The sequence below is a fragment of the Amblyomma mixtum genome, chromosome 8, assembly GCF_055824585.1.
Source record: "Amblyomma mixtum isolate Tamu chromosome 8, ASM5582458v1, whole genome shotgun sequence".
Lineage (NCBI taxonomy): Eukaryota > Metazoa > Arthropoda > Arachnida > Ixodida > Ixodidae > Amblyomma > Amblyomma mixtum.
This window is the reverse complement of record NC_143019.1, coordinates 10,956,757-10,971,583: the sequence shown is the minus strand read 5'-3', so window position 1 is coordinate 10,971,583 and position 14,827 is coordinate 10,956,757.

Genomic DNA, 14,827 nt, shown 5'->3' with positions numbered 1-14,827 from the left:
TGCGGCGCGAAGACATCGGCGTAACCCAGCAGCGCAGCTGCTGGGGCATGCGAAGTGAGGGCGGCTGCAGCAAACTGCAAAGGGGCAGCGATAGGAGCTGGTGGATTGCTGGAAAGTAGCTGTAGCTGTATTTCATGCCAGAGATGCGGCGCAAGGAATGATATTGGTTCCGGTGCACAGGGCAGCCCAGGTCAGTAGAAAAAGGGGGAGCTGGTTGTTGAAAGCTAGAAAGAGTTCAATAAACTGCGATACTTATTGCACGTTCTGGCAGCTAGACTATCCTGAAAAGGAAAAGAACTGTGTTGTGGTCTTCAAAATGACTTTCTCTTTCCAATATCCCACCTACTTCCGTTTCCTTCTAAGTCTGCTAGACTTCTGCAAAAGATATTTTTATTGGTAAATTTAGCGCAACATTTTTGAATTAGTACGACAAAGACCGGGCTGACAAAGGTCAGTTTCAGATGCTTTTGCTAAAGTGCCTTTAATGGGGTCCCTTTTTCAGCTGCAAGCGAAATCCGCCTGATATTAAACATTGTCACTGGCCTGCGCTCCTACACATCTGTGTACGAATCTAAAACACTCGCCGATGGAGCACATTTTATACGTAAAGCCACAGTACATAAACATGCCGTCAGTCACGGTGTTGGTTTCCCAATAACTCCAGGAAGTCGGAATTTCCGGAGACCTTCACTACGGCGTCCATGATAGTTTGAGTCGTTCTGGGACGTTTTGGGACGTTGAACCCCCATTAACCAAACCAAACCAATAACCATGGGCTTTTCTTGAGCACTTCGCTTTCTTCGAGTCATGAGGCTGCAGCGGGAGTACGACTGGGCCGTCTCTGTTTTATGACGCATGACGTAATATTCTGTGCTGAAAAGGATAACTGCTATGCTTTAAGGTCAGCATTATCGGCAACAAACGGTCCTCGCTAACCTCTGATCTATATCTGCTAACGATAGACTCTATACATTGTCGCTTTATGTAACAGTTCTTTTACCATAGACGCGTTGCATAATGCTTACGTCGCGACGTAAGAGCGTATACTCGCGGGAATATGTTTTCATTATTCCTGCTAGGTTTCTTCCAAGTACATGTAAGGTACCACGCTATCTCTACTCAGGAAAAAAAACTACTTAAACTGGTATTCTTCAACGTACTCTAGCATTTTGCTCCAAAAGTTCTGACGCTAATGCTGACGTTAAAAGAGCCTAGTTATTTATATCCCAAATCAGGCCCTTAATAAAAAAATAGCGGACGCCTAGATAATGCCCACTTTGGGTTGCGATAGTACAAGGAGCCCGTCAAGGCAATATCGGACCACATCCAGCCAGTGGTCCCACTTCAGTCGACACTTCCTTTTCAGGGACGTCACGTGGTATATGACGTCACATGACATTACATGCCCTTCCTGACTACGCATAGCACGTTGCACACAGTACTTAAAGTCTGGTTCATTGAAGGGAGTCTCAGTTATTCGAGTGCTGTTGGAGAGAGAAATAGAGGCCGAGAGAAGGAAAGTGGCCGGCGGCCTGTTTTACAAATCGTTTATACAGATTTGAGAAATGAGTTTTAAATAAGTTGTTTGCTCAATTTACGACAGATTTTAAACGAATGATCCTCACGCTCTGGCATTCCGCTCGATGTTGTTGTTTAGCCTTGGAGTTTTATGGCCCGCTCTGGAGTGACTCTTGGTGTGAGGGCTCCGGATTCTCGTTTTCTTCAGCCTGTGTGCAGTGATGCCTACTTTTATTTTTCTTCTCGGGCTTCAGAAACTATGTTAATGATTCCTACCAAAAAAGCACTTAAATCTACGAAACAATGAAGGAGAAATGTTCCGGCCACCACTGCGAAGAGTAAAAAATGGTTGCCTGCTTCGGACTCATGCAGTCTCTACGTTCTAATGCGGGGGACTAGATTCCTTCTCAATACTTGTTGGTGGATGTGGGACCCCCGAAACCCCCTTGATTTTAAGCAGTGGTCGTACACCTCGCCATAGAGATCGACCATCAAATCAAATCAAATCAGATCTTTATTTCAGCATCGCAAAAATGCTGAGGGTCGTGGACAAAAAGCCTCTTTATGGGCTTGTCTAGGCCCACGGCCCTTTTCTACATGGCAGCATGGCATACAGCAAGAGAAAATTGTTCTAAGTTAGTTGTACACAGCTCTCAGAAAAAAAAACGAAGTTCACAGAAGGTAAGCGACTATTAGGAATATAAATACAGGCATGTATGAAACAAATCTACTATGAAGACAGTTCTGAATAGCATAGATTATTGCATGAAATGTCAACAAGAGAATGACTGCAATCAAAACTAAACAATGACTATAGAAATAGAAAATTCGTAACAAAAATAAAACCGAAAAAAAAAGAAACTTCTACCTACATTTGTTTAAGTATGAGGGAAGGAGATGACGCAACATTTTAAGTCCATAATTTGTTCGTGAGTATGGAATTTCCCATGTTTCGGCTTGTCGTGTAGTACGAATACTAGTTTTTAGCTTTAGGTTTGCAATCTTAACTAATGCGGTATTATTCTTTTTTATGCCAGCTTTATAGCGCCTGAACAAGTTAGCATCGTACATGTCCCGGATAGGAAGTAAGTTTAATTCAGCAAAAAGTGGTTGTGTGTGACTGTCAAATGGAGTGTTCATGAAGGCGAGAATTGCTTTCTTTTGAGGAATGTAGAGTTTATTTTTATTTTAAACAGTAGTAGTGCCCCATACCAGGTGACGGTAGTTTAGACTTGATAGAAATAATGAATAATATATTTGAATTTTAATGCATTTTGGTAAATATGATCGTAATTTTGAAAGAATACCAGACACGCGAGAAACCTTTGTAGCAACTGATTCCACTTGCAAGTTCCATGACATGTGTTCATCGAAGAATACTCCGAGACACTTGACTGCAGGCACGATATCAATTACTGAATCATTCAGCTTTAAAGCAGGTAACTTGTCCAATATACGGTTTTTTGATCTGAGGAAAACAGCTTTAGTTTTTTTTTTTGTATTTATATTTAGTGAATTTGAACAGCTCCAGGATGATAATTCTACGAGTGCTTGGTTGGCGTCTTTAATTATGTCATGCGTGACAGGGGCCAATGCAGTCGATGAAAAAACGGCTCAGCGGGCTTCTTCCACTTCACGCAGCATTTGGTAGCGGCCTAAGTGCGCCACAGACCGCCAAACTGACCGACGAGCTCTTTATGCTGCTACATAAAAATAGGGTTACCTGCCCAAAACTATAGCTTTTGTCGAGGCACTACTGCAGCCTTTGTTGAGCCAGTTGCCGTTTGCTAAAAACTTCCTCTGCTTTGCTCGAACAGCCGTAGGCTGTTCGCGCTATCTAAACATCAGTGTTCCATCCGTAGTGCTCATGCTCACGCAGTCAGTCTCCATCATCATCAGCCTGAACTCGCCCACTACAAGACAAATGCCTCTCTCACATCTCTCCCACTAACTCTGTCTTGTTCCAGCTGTGGCCACCATATCCCCGCAAACTTCTTACCACCTAACTTTCTGCCGCTACCTAAAACGCTTTCCTTCTAGTTCATTACCCTTAACGCCGACCGGTTATTTTGCCTTCGCATTGCATGCCCTGCCCAAACCCATTTCCATTTCTTGATTTCTATTGTTCGTTCCGTGACCAACTCTGCCCTCTTCTTGTTTCTTAACGTCGCACCTATCATTTTCTCTTCAGTAGCTGTTCCCTAGCTGTTCGTAGCTGTTTCGATAGTTTTGTTCCCTTGTCTAGAACCTAGCGTTCTCCATTCGCATTATGCACGACCAACTAGCCCCTACAAAGCTTTATTGACATCTACGTTGTCCTTAACTTAAATTGAACCCTTTTCGTTAGTCTCTACGCTTCTGCCCCATAGGTATGTACCGATAAGATACAGCTGTTATATGCTTTTGTAGGTCTTTACGCACTGTTCACTTGCGCAGAAATTGTGCCTGGCGCGAAATGTTTACCGCTCTAGTACAATCACCCATTGTGTTAAAGAATGATACTCACCGTGTTTTGTAAGTACAAGTGCTTTGGACAGCTTGAAGTCGAAATCGCTGTTTGTATACTCTCGAGAAATGATTCTGCTTGTCCTCTCCTGGTCCTTTATTCCTAGGTTCGCAAAGTCAGGAGCCTTTTTTTTCAATTCCTTTCTTCCTTTATTTCTTTATTTTCACATCAGATATACAAAACGTTTGCAAAAACTGCTGGGACAATAGCCGAAGCTAGTATAGGCCTAATATACACATTTGTTATTAAAGCAACAGAAGATACGAACATGAAACTCGGTTATAGATGATCAGTGAAAAAACCCATAAAAAAGACATAAAAATATTAACAAACATAACCCTCAATCTTCGAAAAGTAGAAGCGCTTTACTGAAAACAGGAAATTGTTAGAAATTTTAATTTCAAGTGGTACACTATTCCATACTTTCGCCCCACAATATTGAATTAGGCGCTGACCATAGGCGTTTCGGGTTACAGGGTAATTAAAATTAATATTGCTTGCAGTTCTAGTGCTTCTATAAGGCAACACGAAAATATTAATTGAAAGCGGGTAATTATTTTGTATAATGTTATTTACTACCATCGCGATTCTCATTTCATATAACAAAGGAAACTGCAAAATCTGTAACCTATTGAACTTCTTTTACTGTCGAGTGGGCTACTGTAAGGCTGGTCGAAACAGAACAATGGAGAGGCTTTTACGTCAGTAGTTTTCGCTTTCGATCAGTTACAAGTGTCTTTTGGAAACGAGGCAACGAGGGAAGAAGTTGTAATTGAATATGCTAATCCTGCAAGCCAGTTCGCGCATTCAATATCCGAAAGCAGATATTATACATTGAAAGAAGAATGGTGGGCATGGTGCCATTCATAAGTGGAACATGTAGCAAATAACTTAAGAAAATTTTAATGGAAAGAAAAACTCGGTCTCTTAATGGACGTAGATGTATCACTCAAGCAGTCACAGTACTTTTATCTGTAAAAAACGCGTTAGGGCCATTCCATTGAGCTATGTGAATCTACACTGAAGGGTGAGGTGAATAAGATAGCTATTGCTTTTACTTTGCGGAAACAAAAAATTACAGTTTCTATCCTTTGCTTTAAATGTACATGCGTAGCAGGGTTTAACAGTTTTCAACCTTGATACTTATCTAGCAAAAAACTTACTGCCTTCAAAAAATTTAAAAAAATATATATTCATCAAATAACTATGAAAGCGCTACCAAATCAATGCACTACGGAAGAGCTGGAAACAGTAGCCCTTAACTAGTGCTTGTAATTAAAAAGACTACAACAAAGAAGCATGGTAGGTCAAATCAATGTTTTCCAATAACATGACTGCTTGCGATAACTCGCGGTATTCACAAGAGGGGTGCCATTGTGACTTACCTTGGCTCTTCGAAGAACACGTTTGCTGGAAGCGCTCGATGTCCTGGCTTGATCTTCTGGTTTCTGCGCATAAATGTGTGGTAGCAAGTAAACATCGATAAGTTTTTTATACTGTACTTGCCTGCCAAATACTTTTCAGCAACCTGAAACTGCGAACAATTTAACAGACAATTGTGAAATAGCGTCGATGACTCAAAGCAGCTGTTGCGGGCCCAGCTGTATTCATTTATGGGAAATGAATGAGCTGGGAATGGAGTAAAGTTCTGTAATGTCGGACAATACTGAAGCTGAACGTTCAAAAATGGATCGGGCGCGAAGCGATATTGTCTGGTCCGAGGTATATACTGCTCACTACCGTTTCACATCTCTCTGAAAATATTCAGGGTTGAATTCGCAGCATGAAATTGCAAGGCATCTTTGTCCCTCTTCTTTACTGCTTGTTTCACGTGCATGGTGAGTTAAAATATTTCTTGTACTGAACGTTTTCTTTGTGGGCAAAGTTCCTGTCGTAATCTTTTGAGATGCGCCAAGAACGAGTTCGCGCCCTACTGAATATTTCCATAATTTCATGTGATTAGATTTGGACCACAGAGTGTCCACAAGAAGGACGTGGAGTCAATATAGACTATGTGGAAAGTGCATATAGAAGTTTACGGGGTCCGTATGCAGTCGTGCACGCGATATGGAAGACATATAAAATCGTATCGAAAGTTTATGGGCACTATATATAAATATATATAAGCATATAAATGTGTACATACTTCCCACTTCATATGGACTCCATGTTCCCATAATTCCTTATAAGCGACTCATATGAAATGTTTCAGTTGGGTGGAGAAAAAAAAACATTAACAGCTTGTTAGCTACATAGAGAGAAATCAACAGTTTAATCTACGACAACTCGTTCTTTTCAAGGCTGATAATTTGCCCTTCTAGACTTCATATGCCTTCATACTCGGTAGGTTCTACACTTGAGGCTGCTAACATCTAGGAACACCGTGAAAAAAATATAGAAGTTTACTCTCTTTCACACGGTGATCTCGCTTATGGCAATGCCAGTTCACACCGAGGCAGAAACACCTCTACTACTCACCTGCTGCACCTTTCATGAGCCAGCCACAGTTTCTTTATCGATCTTCCGTATTGGCGCAAATTCTCTTTCCGCATCGCAGCGGCCAAATTCTGTTTGCCCTTCGTTGCTCTTTCTTGTCTTAGGTGACTGCGTTCTCAGTCTAGTCTTGGACGCAATTTAAGGTCGATTGCGTCCATCGCGGTATACTGCTGAACGCCGTCATTGACCAACTGCTCATCCAAGGTGACATCGCTTCCTGCATTATCCGAGCCAGTTTGTCTCATTTCATTTTCCCACCTCGATCCGTACCTCTGACGCATCCACTTTTCCTTTCGAGGCCAATCTTTTGCTACATCTATTGGTCCTAGGCACTGCATATCCCACTGAACTCAATGTCTTCCCGTCGATTTCTACTCGTATGGCACTAACTGGACACAGTTCTCTCATGCATCCAGCTCTCTTTCTGTTGCAGCGACTTGAGTGATCAGTGCAGTCTACGCACCGTAGGAAATTATGGCACAAAAGACCATGGAGCTAAAGGAAAAGGATATGCGATCAACTAAAGATGTGGTTACGGTCGCTTTGTATACAACCTCCACACTGCATTGTGACGTAACGCTCCTTATTTACGTTTTTATCACATCACAGTGTAGAGCACTCACCGTGATTTTCTGACTCAAACCGCTGTCCTGAGATCAGCTTGTATAATACGTCGACCGGCTAGCAAATATAGGTACCGCGTATACGTCAAAAGTGAGCAGGCAGACATGAACGCCCCGAGTGCGGGAGCGTAGTGGTGAGGTGGCACTGCGTTCGCCGGTGCTTGCTGGCGACGAGCGCTTGCTCCGAGATTACAGCTTATAACGTTGCTTCCAGTCCTCACGCTCACTGCGTAGTGTTCCTCATCCACGCAGCAAGTGTGAGGGCGCAAAGCAACGCCACCAGCGGTAATTTCGGCGCAAACGCCGGCTCTCACTGTTGTGAATCTCGTGAGGCTCACAACGTCGCATATTCAATTAACTTATACCTGGAATCGTATGCTATCCTTCGCAGACTTAACCTCGCCCAAGTAACGTAAAAGTATCTAAATCCGAGTCACTGGCGTCGGTTAAAGGAAAGCCCTTTGTTAACAGCCGGGGGATTTTTTGTGTTACAATAGCATCCAACACGTAGCATTGTGTTCTTGCAGCCCTGCGTAGCATTGGCTGTTGAGCATGGCTGAACGGACTTCATGCTGGCCACGTGGCAGCATTTTAATCTAGGAGAAATTTGAAAAGCACCGAATGACACTATGTAGGTGCACGATAATGACTCCACGAGGCCGAAATCAGCCCAGAACTTGCTATTTACCACGTGTTTTATAATCCGGGATGTTGGTAGCACAAAAGAAGGTACATTCGTTAATTATACTTTGCGTTCACTTTTTCGCGCTTCCCAGTGAGACCTGTATGCTGTGTGATGTCAGTACAAGTTAACTTGGCTCTGCACGACCAACACTATAAAATGAAGCTTAAGAACGTGCTGCTTGCTCGAATTACACAAGCCTCAGAATGCCTTTTATCGTCATTTAGCTGCAGTCTTAGCACTTGCTGATACGTGTACCTGACTTATTTGATTTACCATTTTATTTTCACTTAGATTAAGTAGCTCCCACCAGGAACCCTTTGAAAGCTGCTTCTGCCATGACAGGCGCTGCAACGACAGTCAACGCCATGGGAAGTAGCATCACATCATATTGGCGATTTTCATGCACCGCCATCGACTAAAGATCGAAGTTGCAAAAAGGACTCCGTCTATGAGCAGCCTACGCACATTACCAAGTTTTTTTTATTGCAAAATTGAATCACGTTCTTTCATTTAAGGTGAGCGCTTCAGACTACAGCGCTTTGTTTTATTCGCTGTAAAAGACATAACCAATCAAAAACTAAAGATCATCATCAACCGGTGTCTTCAAAAATCCACCGTGCAAACACACCCGACTACTATCGTCGCCCGCATCCAGGACGTTTCTAGCGATGTCGAGATCAGAAGCGATGAAATTCTATATACAGCGAGAAAGTCAGGAAAATGCAAGTATGTCTTGGGTTTGCTGTTTATTATTATGGGTAAGCAGGGCTCTCTGAAATCGTTCCACCCTTCCAAAATTTTTTTAGCCTATAGACTGACTTCTGTCTATAAAATTTATAGACTCTCTATAGACAGGTCCTAGAGACGTCTATAGACAATACAAATTCTATAGAAAGTTTATAGACAATTTATGGTCATACACTTTACTAATTTATCGACTTTTGTATATAGACAGCCTATAGATAATGAATCGACAAAATATATGTCTATAAGAAAACAATAGTCTCTAAGAAGTCTATAGATTGTCTAAAACGGTTCGCGATGGTTTAACCGTCGTGCGCTTAGATTTCAGTCCAGCAAGCTGAACCCCAGTAGCATTTGCGTGTGGCTGTCACTTCAGTCGAGCAAGGAGCGTCGTTGTTTGCACACTGGTGAGCAGACTTGTTTACAGCGCAGGAGCGGTGTGCTACGGATCAAATCTTAGCGCGCAAGTGCTCTGTTAAGGGCAATATGCTCGTTCTTTATCTTCTTGTAGCTTCGCTTCACCGCAAGTACTTGCAGTGAAACACAGGACCTGGTGGCGGTGGTGGTAAAAACGTTTATTTCCTCTGAAAAGAGGGAGTTACATGCAGGTTGCTCTGGGGTCAGGCTTAGTGCCCTTCCCCTCACAAACACTAGGTGGAGTCCCTAGTACGGGACCCCAGTGGCTTCCGCTGCCGCCGTTGCTCGTTCTACCATCGCCTTTAGGGCTTTCAGGTCGGAACAGGCGAGTAGGGTCGCCTCCCAGTCCTCCCGGGTGGAGTTTGGGTTGGGAGAAAAGGCAAGGTTGGAGGGGCACGCCCACAGCATGTGGTAGAGGTCCGAGGACCTCTCCCCAAAGTGCGGGCACTCCCCGGAGAAGGCAGGGTCAAAGTGCTTTAGCGAGGCCGAGCACATCATGGTGTTCGTGACGCGGCGGAGGAACAGGCGTTCTTCCACTCTCGTTAATTCTTTGCACGGGTTGGGGTACAGCTTATGTCTATCTTGGTATAGTTGAGTTATTTCCCTGAAAGTGTAGGCAGGCGTGGCTTCCGCTAATTCGGCAGAGGAGGAGGGGGACGAGGTTGCCCGGTTAGAGAGCGCGCGGGAGGCTGCGTCTGCTGCCTCGTTTCTTCCTAGCCCCGAGTGGGCCGGAGCCCAAACTATGAAGCGGTGGGATAGACCTCCTGCGTACGAGCTGTTTTGCAGTAGCCGCTAGGCCAGGTGTGGGACCTAGCCCTGTTGGACGTTCCGACACGCCCTTCGCGAGTCGGTTATGATTGTCTCTGCTGCTTGGGTTACGTTTCGGGATTTAAAGGAATCCTGCAAAATTTCGCATCGTTTGCGCTGAGGGAACCGCTCGAGTACTCCAATACAAACTGCTCACGTTCATGCGCTCCGGCGTTAACTAGATGCCATCGAGTCAAGGAGCTCCCTGGGAAGCGCAATGGCCCAGTTAGTAGATGCAGGCTCTTGTTCCTAGTTTTGTAGCGAAAGAACCACGAACTTGCGATTTCGCTGTGGTGGTGCTCCGAGGAGGCACAGAGACCGACCTTGAGCCGTTGCCTAGCAACCGCTGCAGCTGGCGGACGCCGCGCGCTCGCCGCGCCATCTGGCATGACGTCACACCGCGCGTCTCGCCGTGGAGCCGCCGCCACCGTTTGGTACGAAGTCACACCGCTTGCCTCGTCGTTGCGCTCGCCTCCGCTCGCTTCGCCAGCTGTGTCGCATGCCCGATAACATGTCGGAGGATTGAAAAGGAGAGCTCGCGTGCACCGCAACTACAGTTGAGGCATTTCGCTACGTATATCCTGGCATAGCCGAGCTAAGCCACTGCCAATGTTTTTACTTCCCGGTAGTCATTTCCGAGACGTAAAACAGATGAATTTCATTTTACTGATCGGATCTAAAGTGCAGACCTACCTCTTACCGGCGAGTTAACTCGACTGCATAGCCACTTGATTTTTTTTTTCCCGTTGGCTCTTACTTTCGCAAATGAGCTTGTCTCTCACCGCTTCGGTCTCTTCAAATGTATGTTTGATTTGGCGGACAGTGAAACACCGACGTTTAGAATGAGCAGACGCCAATGCGAAAATAAAAAAAAACGCAGAGAGGAAAAAACATAACGCCTCCGCTTAAACTGCACCTTGTCTTACGGCCAGGTACAATTCTGCAAGTATTGCGATTTCACTGCGACCGCAGTTAAAATTAAAACCAGCCATTCAATTAAAACATTTAATTAAAACCAAAGTAAGCTATAAGGGCACAGAGTCCTTACTTGTAAGAAATAAGTCTCTCTAAAAATAGCGCGAACAAACAGGGGTTGGCGAGTGGGCAGGAGTGGATTTTACAGGAAATCTGCCCTCAAAGAAAAAATGGGTGCGAGGTCAATTAGCTAAAGCATAGAATTTCATTTTTTGCGCATAAAAACACCATTATTGCATCGCAAAAGCATGAAAGGCGGCCGGGACACCAGCTATGATTTTCTCAATATTGTTCCCCGGAAGATAAAAAATTTGATATGCTTGGTCTTATACAAAATGCCTTGTGATCATTAAAATAAAACGTAAGAATGCCTAGTAAACGACGCGAAACACGAACACAACAAAAACGGCGAAAGCACTTACTACACCGGGCTTCAGACCTGTATGGGACGTAACTTCGCAGCGCTTCGGTTCCAGAGAGAACGCTTCCTTACAGGCGCAGTGAGATACCATTCGAGCGTCATATATATGGGGTTTCACCTTGCCTGAAACCCACAGGTTTCTAATTTTATTTCGCATTGCATCAAGCCCGCCTCCCGAGCGTTGTGCTCAAGCTTGGCGTGAACTGCATCTCTTTCTTAGTTTTTGTTTGACGAGAAAAAAAACAAAGTTGATATTTTGGTGCCAAGCAGTATAATATCTGTGCGTCACAAGTGGATACTACACGACTTAATAGATGGCGGCAATGCACGCCAATGTTCGTGAAGTCGCCTTTTCCTTCTGGCATGAACCATCCGCACTGCCTAGATGTCGTCCCGATCGACGATGAGAGCCATCGCATGGTCGATGAAACGCAACGTCTGACAATGGTAATGACAAAGCAGCGCGTCAAAGAAGGAAAAAATAAGCTTCTTCCCGCTACACTGGTTGAAGGGATGATAGCGAATTGCTCACTTTGTCAGTAGCCGAAGGCTGCAGTGCATAGACTTGACGAGATTTAGGAAGCTGACTTTTCACCTGTATGCGGCTTCTAACGTCGATAGGGTCAGGCGCCATGGCGTCAAAGTCGCAAAGCCATTTCGTCGTAGCTGCTGGGCTGTCTTCTCTTCTGGTTTAGCCTTGAGACGGGACGGGGCTCAATGGTGAGGTTCGGTTGGATCTGAAAGTTCTGGTGAGGTGCCCGGAGCCGCAGTTCAAGAATTATCAACCGGTGACCAAGGTAGACGTAAGGTGCCGAAGCTTTAGAGCCCGGAAACTGCTGGACGCCAAGGCCGAAAGATACAACGCCGTCGCAAAAATAGACTGCAGCATTCGCGGTTCACACTGTGCCACTGTCCGTGTCGTCGTCCTCTCTCGTAACATCGCTCTATTGCCGTACAGCAGGAACTATGTTGCAGAACTGTGCAGAGGGTTTACAGGTTAAGAACGAAAGCTAGACCTCGAGCGGGAATTTTGGTGCTTCTTAAATCGAGAGTGCCATAGCAATTCACACACCAGTGCTCCGAGTGCAACGGCAGAGCCTCCCAAATAGACGCCGAAGAACAGCATTACGTTGCCTGATACTTCCTCTTTGACGCTGGTTTCCTGCGGACGATACTGACTCTTCCGATGTGGCATTACAAGGCCAGCTTCAGCAATGGCGGAGACAATCCATGCGTGGTGGTGCCTGCATAAAGATGAGTGCGAACCTTCAGATTTTTGTCGTGGTTTAACGTGCATCCCAATTATTAACACTCCTTGTTGACAAACACCATGGCTTTTAGGTCCATGGGCTAGTGGGGACAGAAAGGTTTCCAGTGCATGTTTGGTGTCAATCTCGGTAACTCAGGCTGTGGAAATGGTGTTAATAATGCCTCAATTGCGTTTTTGATGTTTTGTTTTGCTCTTATTGGTTTTTGTGTCCTTGATTTGTTCAGTGACGTCATGACTTGGGAGTAGTGAAATCCAGGGAGTAGCTAGACCATCCCTATTACGGTAAGATAAGGAAATATATCTTGTCCACGCAGCCTCTACTATTCCACCAATACTCATTTGTGCACAACGAATGCATTCGCACTGCCCATCTCAGCCCCAGGCCGTATCATACTTACCTCTCTGGATTAGTTTTGAGGATGGCCGACATTCGAGCCACCAGGCCACTCTGGTCCCCGGGCACCAGGTTCCACATCGCTGCGGCTGCTATCTCGTCCTCGGGGCAAATCGAGAGTGTCACATAGGACCCGTTGCGCGAAGTCTTGTAGCACTCAGAAGGCAATTTGTACACACCACACTTGTCCCCGCAGTTGGAGAGAGCTTGAATAATCAACTCGTTTTCGGCCACGCAGTTTGCGTGCTTGCAGGGAGCCGCGATTGGGCCCTTCCAGAAGGCAGTAAGGCATAGCTTCACTTTTCCCTCTCCAACCTGGGTCCTGAGAGTCGCCAAGTCGCGAACGCCGCTGCTAAAAACAGGGACGCTATGGATTGCGATGACGGTGGTCTGTACGTAGTTTCCGAGAAATAACATGCCCATCGCCCAGGAAGCGAGCACAAACGCATGGTAGATCGACTCGTATCGTGCAGAGTAAGCGGGACTGCGTCCCAGAAGTGTGCTTATTAGGAACATCACAACACGGGACATCCAAAAGCGATGACTGTTAGATGCAACTTTGCTCTCTCGCCATAGAATGAGTAAGATGGAGGCTCCGAGAAATATGAGCGCAAACACAAGACACAAGAAGGATGTCCAAGAGTCAATGAATGTCACGCGGGTAGCAGTTCCTCGTAAGCTGAAGATGCAGAGCTGCGCTGGTAAGTACTGGGCCGCGACAAAGAACGTAGAGGTGTAGTTAAAGAGAGTTGGGTAAGGAAAAGGCATAACGTCAGCACTCTTGTTTACAATAACCATCCAGGGAACGTTTCCGGGGCGAACAACCACTGATATGTTCCTTGTTCGGTACGCCTCTAGAAGAGCGAAAACTTCAGGACGGATGTCAGAGGCCTCCTTCGTTGGTACGCGGAGGTCTAGTTTCTTGTATGTTTTGGAATAAATAGGAGCGGGGATGACGAAAACCATTTTCTTATTTCTCCTTTGAGCGGATTTGTTGAATGCCTCTTTCACAAACAGTTGAGAAGCTGAGACTGTCTTCCTAACGTGACAACGACGGAAACGGTCTGCGGAAGTGTTAAAGCCGTCCGAAGTGACGATGACTACCTGACAGAGGTATGGGCGCATTTTTTGGAGCGTCTGTTCTGCTGACTTGGATGGAATGAACAACTGCAGTTGATGGCGGGAGGCTAAACCCAAAAGCCTCTGTTGGGTGTCAATAGAGTGATCCCAGTACCGAGGTACAAACAGAACCTTTTCCGCTGACAGAAACTCTGTTGTTGGTGGCAGTGTTGGAGACATCGAGTTACCAAATTCCCTGTGAATTGCTTCTGGAGTAACTTTGATCAGCCTTAGTGGGACGGCCGAGAGCTGCATAAAAGAAGCGATATCAGATGTCATAGACACCGGCCAGACGACGATGCATATAGTAGAGGAACCATTCGAGGCCGCAAGTGCTGAAAGCATCGCTATGTCCAATAGTGTCATGGCACTCGATAGACAGGTGAAGGCGCTTAGGAAAATTAAAGGATGGCGCATCATGTAACTCTGAGAAAGTGAAGTGAGAGCACTGCTTAATGATTCTCGGTAATTGTTACAACTGTCTATTTTTTTAGCAGAGGTTGGTACAAACAGTGAGAACTAAGAAATATATGTAACACGGAGCCCTCTGAACTGCTTACATCGAAATATTTTCCTTAGACAGCAAGGATTTGGGGCGCTCATACCCTGAAGTTTCCCTTACCGGCGTCCCTTTCTTACTCACGCCGCAACGGTCGCCAAGCGAGTGTCTGAAAGTGAACCCGTTGCCTGAAAAGAGCTAATCGTGTAGAGCTTTGTGGTGACTAGAAGCTTAACTCTTCGACCAAAATCAATACAATTGTTATTTGCAGACTTGAAAAGTGCGTGCTCAATGTTCTCCCCGAGCGGGGCTTCTGGCACAGTTTACAGTGCACATTCGCAAACTGTAATGTC